General features: G+C 34.9%; 2 non-coding genes across 2 annotated transcripts; one reads left to right on the forward strand and one right to left on the reverse strand.

Annotated features, from left to right (window-relative positions):
* Positions 1-3,335: 3,335 nt before the first annotated feature.
* On the forward strand, positions 3,336-3,409 carry TRNAI-UAU (transfer RNA isoleucine (anticodon UAU)). Its single transcript has one exon. It is a non-coding gene; the product is annotated as a tRNA-Ile (tRNA).
* Positions 3,410-4,034: 625 nt separating this feature from the next.
* Positions 4,035-4,140, reverse strand: LOC147787265 (small nucleolar RNA R71). The gene has a single exon (XR_015414111.1). It is a non-coding gene; the product is annotated as a small nucleolar RNA R71 (small nucleolar RNA).
* Positions 4,141-22,494: the final 18,354 nt, after the last annotated feature.

Raw genomic sequence — 22,494 nt, forward strand, 5'->3', positions numbered from 1 at the left:
TTTTAGCCAAGATAATCATTAACTTTTATTGAAGAAGGGTAGAAGACAAAAGATATTTTGACTGAAGGCAACTTAGTCTATTTTTTGAAATGTAAAAAAAAAAAAAAAAAAAAAAAAAAAAACTAAAATTGAAATCCATTTATGTAAATCTATCAAGACATTATGATCGGTTCATAATGAATAGTATGAGAACCTTGTGTACTAAAATTAGTTGATAGAAAGTTGAATTGATTTCTAGATCTAACCATGATACAATTTTATAAAATTGTGAGGTAAGAGGAGAAAACAAGATTATATTAGATATAGTCATGTATTAAAAAAAAAAATTACGTCATTACCAAACTCTTGTTAAGATATGAAATAGGGATTGCATAGTGGACATGATTGCCTTCAAAATTGTCTATGAGACAATTTTTAGAATTATGGGAATGTAGTAAACTTAGTTTACAACACTTCAATAATTGTAATCAAGCATAATCAAGCATATATGCTGAGACAAATATGTATGAAATCATGCCCAAGTGTAAGCTACTCCAAAAGAGAAACAAAATAGTTTTTGTTTAATTCTAAATAGAAAATGATATTTGTATGGCAAATGTAATTTTCTAAAGGATCCTTTGATAAGGTGAGATAGTGTTAATTAAATAGTTCCAAGTGAAGCTGTTGAGTATTATTGGGAGTGAGTCCCACATTCACTCATTTACGAATGATCATCGGTTTATAAGTTAGGAATACTATCTTCATTGGTACGAGGCCTTTTGGGAAGCCCAAAGCAAAGCCATAAGAGCTTATGCTCAAAGTGGACAATATCATACCATTGTGGAGAGTCGTGATTCCTAACATGGTATTAGAGCCATGCCCTAAACTTATCCATGTCAATAGAATTTTCAAATATCAAACAAAGAATTGTGAGGCTCGAAGGTGTTCAATGAATAAGGGCCCAATGTTTTATATATTCCAAGTGGCGTAATCTGAAACCTGAATCCAAGACTTCTTATGTTCCAAGTGATGTAGTCTGAAGACCTACACACAAAGATTATGTTCCAAGCGATGTAGTAATAGTCATGAACATATTGTACCAGGGGAGTTTTAGGGGTTTCTTGAGTTTCTTAGTTTGAAAACCTTGATCCTCAATTCTTGAGTTGTACCTCGTATTCTTCTTGTCTTAATGGATATAGGGCTTGTGTTGGTCTTTTACTTGGTTCTTGTCCTTAGAGAATTCTCTTAGTTCTTGGGTCTTTTAGTTCTTATTATTGAGGCACAAGTCATATCTTAAACTACTCATAAATCATAGTAACATGCATGAATCATTTAAAGTATCATAAAGTCATAACATGTTTCTTAAAAATTTTATACTTTGTTTAATTTCTAAATTTTATCAAAAACAAGCTTGATACATTGAACATGTCATTATAACCTTCTTAAGCCATTTCTAAAAATTTTGAGCCTTGAAATATCTTAGAGGTACTTTAGTCATTTAATCACTTAGCCCTATTGTAAAATTTTATGACACTTAGTCATTTGGTTCTTGAACTAAGGTAAATCATGTAGGAGTATTTTGGTCATTTTGCACTATTTTTTGGTTTGGCTACTTATCCTTATTCATTGGCCACAAAACTTTATGTACCTCCTTAATATTTCATAAAATGCTTAGTTTGGGCTCTTAACTAATGGTTCTTAGTATTTTTGTTTCATATTCCCATAATCTATACTTAACTCAAATTTCATGCTAAAATTCAAATGATTCGTACAAGTATTTCTTAAGAAAAGTTCAAGACTGGCTACTTACCTCATCGTCGTTGTTCGGGACCTCCGTTCTCAAGTTTTTAATGGAATCACTAAGAAAAAAAAATTAAGGGAGGGTTTCATGCAATTCATCAAACATATCGTGTAGTCTGGAAATAGGGTGTTGATACTTTACCATGATTATATTGATGGCTCTACAATCCACACATATGCGCCAAGTTTCATCTTTCTTTGGCACCAATATGATTGATACAGAACATGAACTCAAACTTAGTTGTATATACCCCTTTTCCATGAGCTCCTCCGCTTGTCATGATTTTTTTTAGTCTCAATTGGATTGACTTCGTAAGCTGACCTATTAGGAATGATAACCCCACATTCAATCACCGAGAGCTCATGTACTGTCAATCATGTATACAATCCCACCTACAATTACCTGGAGCTGATGTACAGTCAATCATGTATACAATCACACATACTCAATGGGGTGATATCATTCATCAAGCTTCCAGAGCGTAGATACACAAATTCTCATTCGCTTTTCAACGTCTGAGGTTGTTATCATAACTACCACACAAAAAAAAAAAAAAAAAAAAAACATACAACAAATCCATACCGGTCTTACCACATATCATATACTACTAAATAGCGTTAGACTGCATACTAGGATGTGGTGAGACATGTCGTCGAGCTGAGTCTTACAGACTCTTATACTAATATGTCACGTCCAAATTTCAAGGTTTCAAAAAAAGAATCATACTAAAAAGACAAAAGCCAAAAAAAATATAAAATAAAAGACGAAAATGATAAAATTTAAATAAAAAGAAGGATAAAAAAAAGAAAAAAAATTAATATAAAGTAAAATTTGACTATTGTCCCATTTATTACGAACGGAAAAATTAATCCAGGATATGAATACAAATAGAAATACAAAAGACCCGAATTCAATGAAGAGATTGACTCTCCAGAATGATCGTAAGAAATCATTCTGGCAGCCTATAGACACCTGACAAAGAAAAGGAAAAAGGGTGAATATATAAATATACACCGTAAGAAATCTACTTATAGGCTCTTACTGTATTGTTGACATAGACAAATTTTACGCTAGGATCTAGGTGTATTGCTCTTGTTGTGTATAGCCTTGGGTAGATAGCTTAGCATACGCGGGGTAACTGGTATCCAATGTAGCTGGCGAACTCTCTCCACTATGTGGGGATAGCATGGTGAGTGATATGCTACTCATCAGGTGGAGCGAACTCTCTCTATGTATTATAGTATATAATATAATATAAATATATAATATGTCCAACATTTATATAAAAGAATTTATCTTCATTTTCTTGTTCTTCCTTATTTGACTCCAAAAAAATAATTATTTTTTAAAAAATTTCTTACATTTTTTAAAATGGGGCGTTACACATACCTCTCATAAAACTCATTCTTGATTAAAATTTAAAGTTTAATTCAATCGAGGTAGAGAATACTCGCTAAATAAGTTATAATTTGTTTAAAAATTATTTGTTTGGAAATAAGAAAAGCTTATAATTATATTTTTTTGATTCAAATATTGATTTAATTAAAACATACAAGATTTCATAGCTCAGTTGGTTAGAGCGTTGGTCTTATGAGCCGAAGGTTGTGGGTTCGAGCCCGGCTGAAACCAACCCAACCATGTATGTTATTGGTGGCTAACATGTATGTTATACCCGATATTAAAAATAGTAATTTAAGCCTAAGGATTATTAGTTTTCGAATTTTAGTCAAACTTTGTAGCCATTTACTTCCACTATTTTTAAGATTTTTTCTTATTCTTTGCAGCTAAATTTTCTGCTATTGAACTTATTTGCTAAACTTACTGCATAATTGAGTGTATGAACCCACCTATTGATTAAAAATTTATTTTGGAGCCCAACTGAATCTGAATAAGGTGTTTGAAAATTCAGCACTGATGGCTAATGGAGAAGAGAGCAATCAGAGCATATGCACACTAAGCTTGGAAGAGCTAAATACGTACAATATCAGACCAGAAATGCAAGCAATTACTTTTGAGATAAAATTTATGATGTTCCAAATGTTGCAAACCATTGGACAATTTCATGGACGACTGTTAGAAGATCCCCCTACATCTAAAGTCAATTTTCGGGAGTTAGTAACTCATTTCAACTCAATGGAGTGATTAGGTTTATTCCCTTATTCTTTGAAGGATTGTGCTAAATCATGGTTGAATACTTTAAATAGTCTAGCAGAGTCATTCTTGATCAAGTATTTTTCATCCACTAGAAACTCATGGTTCAGAAATGAGATTGTTTCTTTTCAACAGTTTGAAAATGAAACACTAAGTGAAGCTTTGGAGAGATTCAAGTAGATTCTTAGAAAGTGTCATCGCCGTGGATTATCCATTGTATCCAAATGAAGACTTTCTACAATGGATTGAATATTGCTTACTAAACAAGTTGTGGATGCTTCCACCAATGAAGATATTTTGTCAAAGACATATAATGAAACTTATGAGATTCTAGAAAAAATAGCATCTAACAATTGTCAATGGACCGATGTGAGGAGAAATCTAGAAAAGAAAACACGAGGAGTACTTGAAATTGATGTTTTGACCTCTATCAACGCTTAATTAGCTTCGGTGACTAATATTCTACAAAATCTAGCGTTGGGCTAAGGCTCAATCACTAAAGCACCAGTCCAAGCTACTACTAAAATGACCCAAATAGCAACCGAATCTTGTTTATATTGAGAAGAGGAACACACTCTTGATCAATGTCCAAGTAATCCGACTTCAATTTCTTATATGAGGAATCAAGCTAGTCAAGGCAACCAGAAATTCTACCTAAAGAAATTCCAAAATTTTCATGGAAGGGACAAAGTTCCTATAATAAAAAAATTTAATGGAAAGAAAATTACCATCCAAGTTTTGGACTAAAAAATCAAATGACATATGATCCTCAACAAGCCAACACCAAAGGGAAAGGATTTAGCCAAGCTCAACCGATATGGAGAACATCTCTTGAGAGCCTAATAAAGAAATATATGGTCAAAAATGATGTTGTGATATAGAGTCAGCAAGCATGCTTGCGAAATTTGAAAGTTCAAGTAGATCGATTAGCAACTTACTTATGAAATAGACTTCTTGGAAAGCTGCAGCAGATACCGAAACACCAAAAAGAGAAGGCAATGAGTAATGTCAAGCAATATAATTGAGAAGTGAGAAAGAAATACTCAGCACGGGAGAAAACTTAAAGAATATAGAGATAGTCACCCCTAGGAAACTACTAAACAGAAGAAGTAGAGCAAAAATGCAAAAAACAGTGCAGTCTCCAAAATGCAAACAACAGTCAACATTGAAGAAGAGAGTAGAACATAAAGACCGACACCTCTTTCTCCACAAGGTATAAAAAGAAAGAAAGAGGAAGCCCATTTGAGAAGTTCATGAATATTTTGAAGGAAATTATATAAACATATCACTAGTGGAGGCTTTCAAGCAAATGCCAAATTATGTGAAATTATTGAAGGATGTGCTCACTAATAGAAGAAAGTTTGAATTTGAAAAATTTAAGGTAGTGGCACTAAATGAATAGTGTAGTGCAATATTGAAAAATAAGATCTCACTAAAAGAAAAAGACCCAGGCTCGTTCACCATTCCCGCATCAATTGGAGAAAAGGAGCTAGGTTGAGCATTATGTGACTTGGGGGGCAAGCATCAACTTAATGCCTCTATCCATTTACAAGATGTTAGAGATTGGAGAGGCTAGATCAACTACAATCACCATTCAACTAGGTGATAGGTCCATCACTTCACCCGAAGGAAAGATCGAAGACATTTTAATTCAAGTTGATAAATTCATATTGCCAACAAATTTTATTATTTTAGACTATGAAATGGACCGTGATGTACAGGTTATTTTGGGGAGATCATTTTTAACGATGGGGAGAACACTAGTACATGTCAAAAATGGAACCATAACATTAAAAATGGGTGACAAGAAAGTTAAATTTAATATCATTGACAACATGAAATATCTAGTAGTAGTAGTAGAAGAATGCTCAACAGTTTATGAATTTATAGAGCAACCAATAGTAGAGGAATGGGATAGTTAGGAATGTGAGCAGAAAGAAAACAACCACTTGAGCAAATCCACAGAACAGTTAACAATTTTAAATGAATTTAGCAGCACTTTTGAGACACTAGAATTAGAAGTAAGAATAAGTTCACCGATGAAGCATCTATGGAAAAAGCACTGCAACTAGACTTGAAACCACTACCTCCTAACTTTAAATATCCGTATTCAGGTGACAAAGAGACACTACCCATCATCATCTCAGGAACATTATGATGAACCCAAGAGGATATGATCCTAGAAGCGGGTTAAGAAGCATAAGGGGGCAATAGGGTGGACATTGGTGGATATAAAAAGAATTAGTCTTTCACTATGTCGGCATAAGATTCAATTGGAGTAAGGAAAATTTAAACCAATTAAGTAACAAAGACTATTAATCCAATGATGAAGAAAGTTGTTAGAAAAAAAATTATCACATGGCTAGATGCTGGAATACTATATCCAATTGCAAACGCATTAGGGTCAATCCTATTCAATGTGTTCCTAAGAAAGTAGGATAACAACCATGACAAATGAGAACAATGAGTTGAGCTCCACTACAATGGAACGTTTGTATGGATTATAGACGACTGAACAAAGCGACACGTAATGACCATTTTTTCTTACCATTCATTGATAAAATGCTTGATTAACTTACTTGAAGTCACATTATTGCTTCTTTGATGATTATTCGGGATACAATAAAATTAAAATCAGTCAAGAAGATCGAAAGAAGACAACATTTACATACCCTATGAAATTTTTGCACTTAGACGAATGCCATATGGACTATGTAATACTCTAAATATTCTAGCAATATTTCAACGATGTATGATGACAATCTTTACTTGATTCCTTCACCAAACTGGTAGGTAGTGTTATTTAGAAGTAGAATCAAATTTGAAAGTAAATGGTGAACTATAGCTCACAAATTTGGATGAAAATCTAAGAAAATTATACCAAAAAAGTAAAGGCTTGTAACTCAAGTTTGAGGGCACACTAATACTTGATTCTTAAGCCAAATGAAAGCTCTTATTTTAGACTTTATAAGGGAGCTTAAACTGACTTTAAAATATCTAAAATGTCTTGAATTTGTGACTCAACTTTCTAGATTTTTCGCTGAAAATATTTTTTAGATTTTCCAATCGTATTTTTTTTTTTTTTTTTGATGAATTTATGTTCTCTAGTACAAACTTAAATTTGGTAAAGATTCTGAATGAAAAGATATCGTTGATTTTGTACAAGTAGGCACGGTAGCATATATGATTTTCGGGTTCAATGGCATTATCGTAATTTTCTTGAACTTCAATGGTATTTTGGTAATTTACCATTTTTAAAAATATTTTATTATTATTTTTCTAAAACTCTAAAAAAAAAAAAAAAAAAAAAAAAAAAAAATTCTTAATCAATGAATTCCCTCTCTATAAGAAAATAAAAAATCTAAATATTTCTTAAAAACTAGAAAAATGAAAATTCTTTGGTCCTTATCTAATTCATTGATTAAGTCCATCAAAACCTTGTTAAGCCCTATGGTCCTTCCTTTGGATCTCATAGGGTTGTTAAGGGTATCTCAACTAATCTGAGGTATTACACTAATCCAAATGAGAGGTATTACACTAATCCAAAAAACTATTAAGTCACACGTCACTAATCTGTATCATGCCTAGCCCAACAAAACAATACTAGAGTGGAAAGGGAAGTGGAAGCTCCGCAGACATTGTACCCGTTGTTATCGGCCTACAAGCTACCTTTATTTTTCTTCAAGATTGCTATGGGGGGTTTCTAGGTCCCTATGATGGTTTGGCGGTCTTGACAGACATTCAAATCTCAAGGATTCTCATTTCTAACTCCCTAAATCTGGTGGAGTCAGGTGCACTAGGAGTCTCACCCTCTGATCATCTCTCATGATTCTATTGCACTTGGACACTACTAGAGGCGTTCCATCCAAGGTCACAACTTAGCAACACTGACGCACGCACTCTAGTCTTAAACTATTTCTACTACTTATCCTCTATAAGGACAATTACACATTCAATCACCTAGAACTAATATACTATCAATCATGTATACAATCACACATATAATCACCTGGAGCTAATGTATAGTCAATCATGTATACAATCACACATACTCAATGGGGCGATATCATCCATTAAGCTCCCACGAAAAAAACATACAACAAATCATAACTACCACGAAAAAAACATACAACAAATTCATACAGGTCTTATAACATATCATGTACTACTAAATAGAGTTAGCCTATATACTGGGATGTAGTGAGCCATGTCGTCGAGCTGAGTCTTAGAGATGTACGACTCTATATCCTAAGAAAGCCTATAGAATCCAATACCCGACTACTCTTATTCTAATATGTCACAATCCAAATTTCAAGGTTTCAAAATAAGGATCATACTAAAAAGATGAAAGCCAAAAAAAAATACGAAAATTCGATAAAATTTAAATAAAAATAAGGACAACAACAAAAAAAAAAAAACTAAATATAAAATAAAACTCGACCGGGTTGTTGTCCAATTTATTACAAACGGAAATATTAATTCAGGATATGAATATAAATTTAAATATAAAAGACCCGAGATACAATAAAGAGTTGATGCTCCAGAATGATCCCCTTTGTGACCGCACAGCTCTCAAACGCTCCTCCACCTCAACTGGCAGCCTATAGACACCTGACAAAGAAAGGGAAAAAGGGTGAAGGTATAAATATACACCATAAGCAATCTACTTATAAGCTCTTATTGTAATGTTGACATAGTAGGAGACCACAAATTTTACTCTAGGATCTAGATGTATTGCTTTTGTTGTGCATAGCCTTGGGTAGATAACTTAGAATACGCAAGGTAGCTAGTATCCAATGTAGCAGGCGAACTCTCTCTATCATGTGGAGATAGCATGGTGAGTGCTATCATGCTCATCATCCGTTTGCTAGCAAATCCATCCAACAGGCCATGTAGTCGTTAGAGGTCAAGAGCTCTACCTCCTATATTTGCTAGTTCCATAGACTTCCAACATGATCAACGTCTTCCCACAGGATGGATCCACCATGTGGGGTAATTACTGATTATCTGCATGATCAATGCCCTCCTATAGGGCGAATCCACTATGCCGGATAATCCAACAAACTATCATGTTACACGTCCTTAACCAACCTCATGTCTAGCTGAATAGTATCGTACCGAAGTTCAAAGGGACTTGGAAGCTCTACAGACGTTATATTTGCTACTATCGACATACAAGCTACCTTGGAAATACATTCAGCTACGGTTTCACCTCTAAGGAATTTGCTTTATTTATTTTTTCTGTGGATGCTACTCTACCCATTAGTTTTCACAAATCTAGTATACAACATTTTAATAATCCTGTATCTAGTATACAACAGACAAGCTACCTTGTAAATCTGGTTGTTGGTATTTTTTTTTTTTTTCATGGTAGGAACCACCACTGAATGAATCCTGTATTTTGATTTGGGATTTTGACTGATGAGTTGGTTGAGGAGAGATTGTTGGGAGAGGAGGAGGGGTTAGTGGAGAGTAGTTTCGAGAAAATATTATTTTAATTATTTAATTATTTAATTATTATTATTATTATTATTATTATTATTATTCTTTTTGGGTCGTTACAGGGAAAATGGTTTCTAGGCATTTTCCGCACTCAATTTCTTCATAAAAGTTGTGGGTAGTCTTGTTTAGAAACGGTAAGAACAAGTTAGAAGAGAAATGGTGGAATTGCTCTTGAATTTGGAAGAAATTCGAGAGTAGGAGACCCAAAATCTAAATGCTTGTAACTCTCAATTGAGGACTCGATTAAGCTCGCTTCTTACTCCAATTAGTTGCCTCTGATCCATTATTTATAGATGGATGATCCACCACCCTTGAAATGTCTAGAATCACCATAATTCCATTCCTGAGCTTCCTAAATCTTTCGCCAAAATTATCTGCTCCGGTCATAGCCTTACCAACCTTGATTTTGAATCCTAGCCATTGGTTGTCATCTATGAGTGTTCTAGATTATATCCAATTTTGGAGGAGATCCAACAGTTGAGATTTGACAAATTTTGTGTAGATAGAAACAAGTGATAATATGATTCTTGCTACAATGGCAGTTTCGTAATTATCCATCTCTTTAGGGGTAGTTTGATAATTTGCCATTTTCTTAATATTTTAATTATTTTTTCTTGAAAAATCCAATAATTTTCTAAGAATTCTTAGGTTCTTGTGGGCCATTTTTCCTTCTTCCCATCTTAAAATTCCTTCGAGATAAGGAATTAAAATATGGAAGTTCCTTAAAAATTGAAAAAAAATGACATTTTCATACTTTCAGCTTACTTTTTCCTTTTCCATCCTTTTCTGAAGGCTTTAGCTCCTTAAAATTATTTGTTAGGATAGAAGAATAATTTGCTTAAGACCCTTGTCAGTGCTTAATCCTTTAATTTCTTTTCTGGGTACTTTGGGTCATACATAGGTGGCTTATTCTCATCTGAGCTAATTCCCTTCATTTTTTGGGGTGTTACAAGAAGTATCTCGATGTATATGAACACACAAAATGCATGAGGTCCCTATAGTTTTCATCTTTAAATCATCTTTATGACACAATTCTATACATTGTTCATACATTAGTCTAAGTAACATGCACACATTAACCTTCATACATTCATCATCATTAACATTAACTAGGGTTGTGTCTTTGAAAACTCGTCATTACACTACATCATGAAATTTAATACATGCACATTGTCTTAATACGGAATATCATCATATTAAGTCATTTAATCATCAAATATCTTACATCATCTTGTTATCATGCATCATCATCATGTACATCATTACATCATCATCATTTACATCATTACATCATCATATAATATCATCACATCATCATATAACATCTTCACATCATCATTTAACGTCATCATATCATCATATAGCATCATATCATCATATAACATTATCACATCATCATTTAACATCATCACGTCATCATATAACATCATCACATAACATCATCACATCATTATTTAACATTATTACATCATCATATAATTTCATCACATCATCATTTAGCGTTACTATGTCATCATTACGTCATCACATCATCATATAATATGTCACATCATCATTAACGTCATCATGTCATCATATAACATCATGACATCATCATATAACGCCATCACATCATCATATAACGTCATCATATCATTAGATAACATCACCACATCATCATATAATATAAAGCATAAATGACACGTGCAAGGACCACTGAGCAAGTGTTGTCATACATAAGACAAGTCTTCCAATCGAGTCGATAGTAAGGTCACTTATCTTATTAGCTTAAGTTGGTGTCACCAATTTATCTTTAATGAAAGTACAATTTTGTCATTTAAATCGAAGTCAACCTATGTGAGCCCACGACATAAATTTATTTTTTGATAATTTTATTGTTAAAACTCTATTCACCCCTCTATGATTGCCATATTGATCCAACAAATGGAGATGTGGGAAATCGGTTACCATTTTTTTCCTTATTTTTTAATTTTATTATCATTTTTTTATAAGCTTGTTACACTTTTGGACATGTAGCAACTTATTTACCATGATATTTATTTGATCCTAGGTATATTTTTGGAACATGGTTTATAAATGAATCTAAGTTTGTACGTTATATCATGGAGTAGCATTACAACACATTAGTTTTAACTCCGGTAAACATTAAAGGGCAACCTAACGTGATCCCATGGGAGTGAAAACTTAATAGTATCTTCGTAACCCCCTTTAAAGGTCGTATATAAAGTTCCATATTACTTAAGTGTCTTAAAAGTCATAAAACCGGGTTATTTTTTGTGAAGGGCATTATGACATTTTACATCTCTACTCGGTTTACAATCTTAGGCATATCTAATGGCTACCAAATTTCACACGTGACTTTAACACACCATAATATGCCAAGTATTAAAATTTCATAAGCTGGAGAATTCGTTTAGGGGGCCAATTTATCGTTATGAAATTTCTCCAAGAACAATATATCGTTGGGAACTTCGCGGCACCTGAGATACTCAGGTAGCAGTAGAAACTATGCTCCAACTTCCTAGAGCCAAGAGTAAAGTCCGTGGATATCTACCAGGTTAAGAATGCAATAAGAGTCTACAAGTAGGTTGCTTAATGAATATATTTATATACTCACCCCTTTCCTCTTTCTTTTTTCAAGGTGTTTGATGGCTGCTGGAAAAGGTGGAGGAACTTTCGAGAGATAAGCGGTCATAGAGGGAGTTGTTCCGGAGTGTTAGTCCTTACTATTTCAATCTTTTGTATTTTTATTTGCATTTGTATCTTAAATCCATTTTCCCCTTTTATAATAAATTCAAACACTCTTCTATCATTGGATTATATTTTGGTAATTTTGTCTTTATTTCTATTTAAATTTTATTGGGTATTCATCTTATGTTTTATTTTACTTTTATTTTTATTTGATTCTACATTCATCTTTTTAGTCATGGTCCGAGATTTAAAGCCTTGAAAATTGGGTTGTAATAGCGCGGGACATCATTGTTTAAGTCCCAAAATCAGAACGAGAACAACTCATATATTTTTCCTATAAGAAATGTAATGAATTTCATCTCATGATATTATGTTCCCAATTCCATATTTTGTGAAGTCTAAAAAAATGTTAGGATCATATTAAATCGGCTACAAAAGTCATTCTAACTTATGCAAATCAAAGGACAAGTCTTCATTGGCAGGAATTTATAATTTACTCGAGGTGAAGATCAAGTCACATATGATCATCCTAGAAATATTAACCTCATCAATTCGTGAATTTATAAAGAGAAATTAAATATCTTTTGGTCCGATTTTATACAAACTCATCATATAGGATACCCGAACTATCATTTTTCCACATAAATGATTTTGATCAAATCATTTGTAACAATTAAAAAGTGGGTTGTATCAATTGTGTTACTAGAATAAGACACTCAACCATATCCATATACAGATCATTTAGGTTATTGCTTGAACATGATTCTCCCATACGTCATTCACATATTATTTAATATTACATTAATAACCTTGGATTTTTTATGCAATATATAATATTAAATTATAAATAAAAAATCAAAATTATTGAATTAAATAACTAAGGGCGAGGCTTTATGGCATAAATTCCAACACCTGTCATGATCCATTTTTTAGGCCTTGAGTCTCAAATCGTGACTTAAAAGATAAGACAAAAGTAAATATCGTAAGAGCCAAGTAAAACATACCTGAATAAATTTTGAAAATACAGTAAAATTATAATTAAAAAAAATCAAAATCCAATATAAAAGTGCTAGTCAAGTTTATTACAAATGGTTAACGGGTTTGGAATACAAATTTCAAAGAAAATGTAAAAGACCCCAAAATACACAAATGCACTGATGTTTTAGATGACCTTCTTTGTGCGTGCACAGCTCTTGAACACTCCCCCACTGTAACACCCCAAAAAAAATGAAAGGAATTAGATCCAACAACAATGCAAGACCCAAAGGATACAAGGAAGGAAATTATGAGGATTAAGCAAGGAAAGGGAGTCTTAGTAAGTCATTTCTAAATCCTAAGAAGTAATCTTAAGGACTCAAGACCTTTGGAGAACGATTGGGAGGAAAGTGTAAGTGAAAAGGACAAAAAGGTCATTTTCCCAATTATCAACAATCTTTCTGGATTTTTAATTCCTTATCTAAAAGGAATTTGGAGATGTTAAGAAGGGAAAAATGACCAACAAGGGGTGAAGAATCTTTTAGAAAAATTATGGGTTTTTCAGTAAAATAATATTAAAATATTCAGAAAGTGCACAATTACCATAATCCTCTTGAAAAATGGATAATTATGAAAATGCCCCTCTGATCAGAATCAGACCATCTGAGAAAAATCTCTCGAAACTCAAATATCAGCCGTTGGATCTTCCCCAATGTTGGGTATGATCTAGAAGATGGACAGATCATCACATCCAACGGCTATTATGCAAAACCAAAGTCGGTGAGGCTCTGACCAGAGTAGATATTCAGGCGAATTTTCTAGAAAATCCAACCGCCAATTCACGATGATTCTGGAGCTTTCAATGTCGGTTTAAGCTCCGCCTATAAAGTCTGAAGTAGGGGCAAGAATATGGAACAAGACTCGAGCAAGGTCGAGCACCCATTCGAGAGTTATGAGTGTTTAGATTTTGGGTCTCCTACTCTCGGGTTTCTTCTAAATTCAAGAGCAATTCTCCACCATTTCCTTTCAAACTTGTTCCTATAGCTTCTAAACAAGATTACCCACAAGTTCTATGAAGGAATCAAGAGCTGAAACGTCGTAGAACAAGATACCCAAGAGATCGAAAATCTGACGTTTCGGGTGAGTTGCATACCGAGAATTATTTCTCGAAATTAAGGACCCACACTCAAAGTCGTTCCTCCAAACCAATTCCTTTATCTTGAGGAAAGAATAAGGAAGAGGTTTCGTGAAGAAATCGAGCCTCGAAAACCCCTGGAATCGGCTACCCAATAAGAAATCCTCTGTTTTTACTTCGGCGAGAAATCATATTTTGTACGAACTTTGGAAGCAAATATCTTAGGCTATGATCCAAGAAAAGGTACGAAATCTATCCGTAGCTCTTCCTTGTAACACCCTCTTTAAGTTTCATGAAGGAATCGAGGGGAGAAACGGCGTGATAGGAGCTGAGGATGGCGAGTTACAGACGGCGGCGCGAATGGTCGCGCGCGTCTTCTTCCCGTCTGGAGGAAGAAGACGATGACGTGGCCGGTTCAGTTGAACCGCCCATGTCAACCCAAAACTCGACCTTCCCTCGGTTTTTCTCAATTTTAACCCTCTTCCAGACCGTTCTCATGAAAAACTATATGGTTCCAGAAATTAGACACAATAAGGAGTCTGTGAAAGGAAATTTGAAGTAATTCGGGTACCGGAAGCTCAAGAGAAGAGGTCCTGAACGTCGACAACGAGGTAAGTAGCCACCTTGGACTTTTTGTTAAGAAATGCTTGTAGGAATTGCTTGGACTTCCATATGAACCCTAAACCAAGTATGAAATTAGGATATATGTAAGAAAAACCCTAGGAACCGTAAGTTAAGACCTTGCACCGAATAAATTGCTCGGGATTTAGATAACGTTAAAATAACCCACTAGATGAACTCTGCTACCTATGAAATTTTAATGCTGAGGATACTATAGCATGTTGAGGTTATATATGAAGTTTGGTAGTCATTTAATAAGGATAAGTAGGTAAACCAAGAAATAGTGCAAAATGACCATAATGCCCCTAAGGACATCTACCTACGGTTCATGACCTAGATGACCTCCAAATGCTATGAAACCCTGAAGTAGATCTTATTTTATGATGTTTGATGATTTGGTGAAGTTTGAAAGCCATTGGAACACGTTAAGTAGCAAAACCAAGAATTAGGTGTAAAATGACCAAAATGCCCCTAGGACTACTTGAGAGATTTCAAGGTCTATACGTGCTCCGAATGATTTGCTACTTCTTATAAGGTCGTTTATCAAGGACATGAAGATTAGTTTGAGGTTTCAAGTATATTGGAGTAAGTTTGGAACCTAAATCAAGTTAGGATCCAAGAAACACCTAAAGAAAACACCACAAGACTCTAGACTCTTCTAGAACTCTCTAAAGGACTCCCTAGGAATCTATGACCTTCTAGAACAACTTATACTAAGATGGGTTCATATGGTTACAAATACAAGTTACAACTTATGCCTCAAGAAATTACGGACCTTAGAAACTTACAAGATTAAGAACCAAGAACAACAACACACAAGCTTTACAACTACCCAAGTAAGAAGAATGCTAGGTACCACTCAAGGACGAGGGACCAAGGTCCCCAAACACAAGGAACTTAAGAATGCTAGGTAATACTCTAGTCATGTCCAAAGTTACTCATGACCTCCCACCAAGCGGTGCCCAAGAATTCCTCTTCTAGGTGGGATGCCCTACACCATGTTTCCTTTGTAGGATGTCATTCCTCAAGTTTTTCTCACCTAGAAGGGATGTCCTGCAGACTTGCAGGATGTCATGTTTAAGTATGCACCGAGCAAGTGACCTTTACGGTCTATTAAGGGGAGTAGTCTAAAGTCACGGAGGAACAAGAAGAGAGTACGTTACCTTAGCCACGAATCAAGAACATCCTAAGACCTCCCACGGTACAGCATGCTCATGACTTAGACTACGCTGCTTGGAACGCATGAAGCCTTGAGCATAGGTTAAGCAGACTGTATTATAGGGCAAGCCCTTGATGCAGTATTAAGACCACATCGCTTGGAACGTAAGAAGCCTTGGATGTAGGTTTTCAGACTATGCCGCTTGGAACGCATGAAGCTTGGGCATAGGTTAAGTAGATTGTATTATAGGGCAAGCCCTTGATGCAGTATTAAGACTACATCGCTTGGAACGTAAGAAGCCTTTGATGTAGGTTTTCAGACTATGCCGCTTGGAACGCATGAAGCCTTGGGCATAGGTTAAGAAGACCGTATTGAGGGGCAAGCCCTAAGATGCGGTAAGACTACGTCGCTTGGAACGCATGAAGCCTTGGACGTAGGTTAAGGCTGTGTCGCTTGGAACGCATGAAGCCTTAAACACAGGATTGTCAGGTGCATGTCTAGTGCCGTAAATCCTAGGGGGAGTGTCGTGGAGAACGAATCAAGAACAAAACAAGAACCAAGAAAGTACCAAGAATAAGAGAAAGATTAAGGAATAGAACAAGGATCAAGATCCTAGTTCTAAGGACAAGAACCAGGAACAAAGGACCAAGAACCAAAAACCATAGTACTAAGGCCCTTAATGGAAAACCAAGGTTTTAGGATTCAAGGACCAAGGTCCTCAAGAAAGATCAAGATAAGAACCCCAAGTTAATAACAAGAATTAAAGGGGCCTAAGTACTTACAATGAGAACAAGATCAAGAACAAGCAAGAACAAAGATTGGGGTACCCTAGCATATCAAGGACACGATTAAGAACCTACAAGTAGGCTACTTACTGAGTCTTGTACTCATTCCTTATTCTCCATTTTTTTTCTAGGTGATAAGGAGCTGGTCAAGGTCAGGAGCGGACTCTGGAGCAGGTGCCATAGACTAACCTCACCTGTCGTCTTCAACCCTTTTGTTTTAAAATGTTTTGTGTCTGTTCCTTATTTTGTGTTTTAACCATTATTCCGTATTTTAAATTAGTAATGCGTGCGCACTATTTTGGTACAATGTAAATTATGTTTTAAATTTTAATGATTTTATCAAGAAGAAAAAATTTACCCGCCTTATTGAGTCATCGAGTCAGCCCGGTCCTTACACCCACCTCGACCGACAACTAGTGAACACCTACAAAAAATAAATGAGGAAAGGAGTGAGTATAAAAATGCAATAAGCAACCTACTTGTACATTCTCATCGCATCCAATCCCTAGTAAGTTACCACAGACTTTTCTCTAGGCTTTAGGAAGTTTTGTCTAATTATACAACTCTCTAAGCTTTTAGAAAGGCCTAAAAGTTTTGAGAATTCTCTTGCTGCTCAAGAACCCACTCTAGGTTTGAAGGTGGTTTACCCATTTATGGAACCGCAAATACACTGGGCAGTGAATCTTAGCTTGTGGTGAACTAACTTTATTGTTCTCTTGACTTAGGTAGCTTGCTTTGTTTACACAATCAATGACCCACGCCCTCGGTTGAGGCACTACATCTTATAATGATCTTGAGGGATAATATGGTGTCTGTTAATGTGAACATCATCTATGAAAGGTTAGTTGGTGATCCTCTCATAGAACTATAAAGTCACCCTAGTGTTGAACGAGTGACATCCATGTACTAGTCAGCTATTGTGTCAACTTACGTGGTCCAACACACCCTCTTAAGATGGGTTTACAACCCAATGACCCGATTAAGGAAAACCCTGTCCATTTCTACAAGGCGGGGACACCTAATCTGTTAGGATCGCACAACAAATGACACACTCGATCAAGATAAACACAACAAAATAGGAGAGAGAAAATTCAAGGGGAATATTGGCTAAAGATTTTATTGATGACTTGAGGTATGTACAACACGAGAGAATACAGAGAATGAAGAAAGTACATTTGGGAAGCACTATCCAATGTGGTATATATAGGGTTTCAATTGAGTAAATATAGATTTAATAGATTTATCCACCTATGAAATATAATCTACCAAATATATCTTTACTAAATCTTTACGAAATATCTACCATATATGTATCTACCAAATCTTTACGAAATATCATATATATATATATATATATATATACCAAATCTTTTACTATAAATATGCATCAGACTTCATATCCCAACAATCTCCAACTTGGAGACGATCCAGTCAACCAAAAATTTCATTCTCAATCTTCACTCACCATACCAATTGAGGTTTTGCACAACCTCAATGTTCCAACATCAACACATTTTATCAACATGTTTCCTGGATTCTTTGCACCCTCTATCTTCTCCAAACACATCACCATCTTCCATTAACCTCCGAGTGAAATGGTATCGCCTTCTGTGTTTTGTCTTTGAATGACAGGCTGGATTCCTCACCAACTGCATGACACACTAACTATCTACCTAAAGAATCTTCTCGCGCTGTTTCTTGTCTAATTCTTCTAGATAATCTGACATCCATATATCTTCTTTCCAGCATCAACTATTGTCATGTACTCAGCCTCAATAGATGAAAGAGAAATGAATTTCTGAAGCCTAGACATCCTATCATCCATGACTTGCTCTCACTTGGTTGTATCCTTCAATTTTAGGATCTCATCAAAGGGCTCTAGTTCCACTTCATTAGTCAGCAACAAATAGTGTAATGAAGGTGAATACCTATCTGGTACTCTGACAGTCCTGGATGATATTTTCAATACATGCTCAGGTGTCACTTGCTCCACTTCTAGTTCCTTAACAACAGTTTCAGAAGTTTCTTGAGTATCTGCAACAACATCGCCCTGTGAATTGTTCTGCAATTCAACCTCAACTCTCACTTGCTTCGTTGTCCTGGAACCATTCTTCAATTCTCTGACAGCTTTTTGTGAAGCTAACTCGTTTTTGTTTACTCATAACGTAGTTCTCACAAAGACTCACATCAAAAGATTTCAGATCTTTCAAAATTCATTCCGCAACCAACATCTTCATTCCTTTTACGCTCATATGTCAAAGTCTATTTTATCATAGAGTTGAATTTGAAGCACTCTCAGCAACAGCAGCCGTGTTCATACACCCTGCAGTGGTGTATAGGTTCTAGATTTTGTGCCACATGCTACCACCATAGCACTTCACAATCTTCCACGAACTCTTGCCAAACTCTGTTGCATAACCTATGCTGTCCAACTGACCAATAGAGATTAGGTTTCTTAAGACCAGAAATGTATCTAACATCCTTTAATGTCCACTGATTTCCTGCCGGAGTTTTTATGCAGACATCTCAATTTTCTTCAACCTCCAAAGCTTTGTTGTCGGCAAGATACGATTTCTCGAAATTTTCAGACTTGAAATTCCGAAACAGTTCCTTATTTGGAAACGAATGAAAAGATGCACCTGATCCAAAATTCAGGATTGAATCGAACTGTGAACGCTAAGGATTAGAGCATCCCCAATGTCTTGTCCTTGATGATGTTGAACGCCACGTTTCTGGACAGCTTTAACTGGATCAACCTTAAGACCTGACGATTCTTGAGCTTCCACTGCTCGGTGGTCGTAGTATCCAACTTCACCACCAACAGGGGTTCGTGAAGATCTTTCTGGTACAAATAATCTTCAATCTACATCTTTCAGGAACTGAACTTGGATTCATCAAACTTCTCAATTTCAATCTTTGAAATTTCCATCTTCACAGATCGTGGTGAATCTCGTCTCGCTCTGATAGTAGTTGTTAGGATCTTTTCACAGATCATGGTGAATCTCGCCTCGCATAAATACCAGTTGTTAGGATCTTACAACAACGCACACACTCGATCAAGATGAACACAAAGAAATAGAAGATAAAAATTCAAGGAGGAATATTGGCGGAAGGTTTTATTGATGACTTTAGATATGTGCAAAATAGGAGATAATACAGAGAATGAAGAAAGTACATTTTGTGAGCAGACCTAATGGAGTATATAGGGTTTCAATTTACTAAATATACATATAATAGATTTAACCCTATAATCTACCAAATATATATCTACTAAATCTTTACGGAATATCTATACCGTACAAAATATTATATATATATATATATATATATATATATATATATATATATATATATATACCCTATCTTTTACTATAAATAGGCATCAGGCTTCATATCCCAATCACCCTATACATGGGAGCCCTGCCCATTTCCACAAGGTGGAGACACCTAATCGCCTCGACACACTAGCCTGTCTGACCTACGCTTAGCTCCACGGTACTATTTCTTGAGACCTACCGCTTGGTAGGGGCTCTATTTAGTTCTACATGCATTGCGCATAACACTATTGGGCTATTAGAGAGGATAGAGTGGCACCCATTCATACGGTTAACAACCTGATGAACTACATTAGTCACTCTTAGATGTTGTGGAGGTTTAGGGGTTCTTATGGGCATCTAGGCAATTTAATTCCAATCATTTTGCATTTTCAAGACATTCGAGACTAATTCCTTGGGGCTAATCCAATCTCTCGGTGCACTTTGGAGGGGACAAATTATGTCATCTTCTCTTGCATATAGTTAGATCTGTCAGCACCCATCAAAAAGTATTGAAAAATTTAGAACCACCTTCGAAAGAGGAGTTATGTTAGCACTCACCCCTCCAAAACAAATTCTTAAGATTGAGGGAACCGACTACTCAATAAAGGATATCTTGGTTTGAACTCCAGCGAGGATAAGGTTTTTCGTCGAAATTCAGAAGCTTAGAACTTAGGCTATAGTCAAGGAGAAGTGTCTAGCTCTTCCGTGCAACACCATCTTCGAGTTTCATGAAGAAATCAAGGACAGAAAGTCACTATACAGAGCTTTAGAAGGGCAGAAAAGTGAATGTCACTTTAGGCAAATAAGCAATGATGCATTGTATCTTCTTCCCTTTGTCTTGGAGAAGAAAATGATTACATGGCTAGTTCTACTGAACGGGCCATGTCAGCCCAAAAAGAATCCCGCCTTTAATTTTGATGAGTGATTTGATCAAGTAAAAATTCTATTGTCCATTAAATTTTAATGTTAGGCATAATCATAAAAAGGTGGCTATGATGTTAATTGCGAATAGAAAATAATGTAATCATATGTCACGATGATTTCGCCATATGTCACGATGACATAATTGGAAGGAAAATCATGTGCCCTTGGATTCAAACGTAGACTATCAGAGCCAAAAGAGACAATTGTTGATCGTTAAGGTACAAAACTAGCATTTTATACATTTATATTATATTGTATTATCAATGACACGATATTACTTGTGTTTTTTTTTTTCCTTTTGTTTTTCTTTAATGTGTTATGTTGAATGAGAACTGTTGACCCGTCAAAAATTGCAAATATTTATCACATTCATAATAAAATTATAAATTATAAATTATTGAACTTAAATTGACAAGTTTCCTCGATTAGAATTGAAAATTAAAAATAATGGAAAGTTCTTAATAATGCCACTTATTTGCATGACCATCTAATCCATAAGGATAGTTAAGTACATTGAGTCATAATATTCAAACATATTCAAATAAGTAGATGACATTTGAAGCGCATAAAACAAGCTAGCATACTCAACGTACAAAATCAACCAAGTCAAGTTTGTTAAGATTAAGCAATGCGAGTCATGTATACATTTGGAATGAAATTAAAGTATAATTTCATGAATTAAATTTGTTTGTCGAAATGTCATGTATATGCCTTCTTTCTTTTCTTTTAATAAGTTTGTTAATATGTTATATTTATTTTAGTCTCTTTTTTAACAAAAATATTCAGGAGATGACTACATAATGGTAATACATTCATGTACGGATGACTACCTCGTAGTGACGGCCATGAGACTGAAGCTAGGGTAGATACAATTTATTTTGTTTTCGTGGCCCTTCGGTTAGACTAGAAAAATGTTTTATTTTATTTTTTATTTATTTTATTTAAATTCATGTTATTTATTTTCCACCATATTGGTTAAATGACATTATTATTGTAATAACCAAAAGAACAAAAAGATGGAAACGCTAAAATGGAGAAGTGGTAGGTTAACCTCCACTATAGAAGGGAGCTCCCCCAAGTTAGTATTTTGGCTGATTCGGCTTAGATCTGATATGATCGAACCTTTGCTTCTAGTTTCAATTATTCGGAAGCATTTAAGGTTAGTATTTTTGGAGTCAAGTTTAAAGTATTTATGCATAATTAGGTGTAGCTAGTTCAAACTATTAGGGCGTAAGTTTAAATTATTTTATGCAAAACTATGTGAGTCAGTTCTCATATTAGAGTTCTTATTTATGATATTGGACTCCTAGGTAGAATTAAATTTAGAGAGCAACGTTAAACTAGCATTAAAGGGTCGTAGTAGCTTTGGTCTAGGCCAACCATATAAGTGGTGTTACTATTTTTGGCCTATGATTCACTTAAAAAATAAAGTGTAGCAAAAGTGAGTATAAAAA

Source organism: Cucurbita pepo, chromosome 18 (assembly GCF_057944985.1).
Source record: "Cucurbita pepo subsp. pepo isolate OVF chromosome 18, ASM5794498v1, whole genome shotgun sequence".
Lineage (NCBI taxonomy): Eukaryota > Viridiplantae > Streptophyta > Magnoliopsida > Cucurbitales > Cucurbitaceae > Cucurbita > Cucurbita pepo.